Source organism: Dreissena polymorpha, chromosome 13, assembly GCF_020536995.1.
Source record: "Dreissena polymorpha isolate Duluth1 chromosome 13, UMN_Dpol_1.0, whole genome shotgun sequence".
Classification (NCBI taxonomy): Eukaryota; Metazoa; Mollusca; class Bivalvia; order Myida; family Dreissenidae; genus Dreissena; species Dreissena polymorpha.
The window spans coordinates 29,024,080-29,024,881 of NC_068367.1; the positions used below are offsets into that span (position 1 = coordinate 29,024,080).

At 35.8% G+C, this 802-nt stretch overlaps 1 non-coding gene across 1 annotated transcript; it reads left to right on the plus strand.

Moving 5' to 3' along the window:
- The first annotated feature begins 389 nt into the window (after positions 1 to 389).
- Trnas-uga (transfer RNA serine (anticodon UGA)) lies at positions 390 to 471 on the plus strand. The gene has a single exon. It is a non-coding gene; the product is annotated as a tRNA-Ser (tRNA).
- Positions 472 to 802: the final 331 nt, after the last annotated feature.

Here is an 802-nt window from a genome sequence, read left to right on the forward strand (position 1 = left end):
GTGTCATGCAAGCTCAATAGAAGATATGTTATACCTATTGAAATGTTACTAAAATAGAAATAACTTTAATGTTACATATCATTTTGTTTAGTTTAAAATTACAAATTTATTCTCTGTACGTATGCTTAATGATATCTATTTTCTGCACTACTGTTAACTGGTATTGCAATAGGTTTTGAAAACAATGAAAACATTTTGATAAAAAAACTACATAAAAAACTAGAACACTTTAAGTTCTTGAGCATATATAAGTTGTTTCCACCTGCCACTTTTTAGTATTGCATTATTTGTAGTAAAAACTGAATTGTTACATGTATTCTTGTAAAATTGCAAATTTTAAGGTAGCGCACCCATAATGATTTCCCGCGATTTCTTCGAGGATTGAAAAGATTGCCGTGGCAGAGTGGTTAAGGCGATAGACTTGAAATCTTTTGGGATTTTCCCGCGCAGGTTCGAATCCTGCCGACAACGCATACTTTTTGCGATGCGTTTTATTTCTTTTCTAACGTAATTTGATTTAGTATAGCATATAAGCTATGTTTATTATCCCCATGTTTTTCGGAGAAAAAGTGGGGATATTGTGGTGATGTGCGTCTGTCCGTCCGTCTGTCCGTCCTGGTCACCTGCTCCTCCTACACTATTAAGACTAAAACCTTGAAACTTACATACATGGTAGCTTTTAGCATATGTGCGACGGTGACAGTGACGGAATTTTGATCTGACCCCTGGGTCAAAAGTTATGGGGGTTGCGACGGGGCCGGGTCAGAGATTTTCACTCATTTTTTTGTTATTTTACATTTAC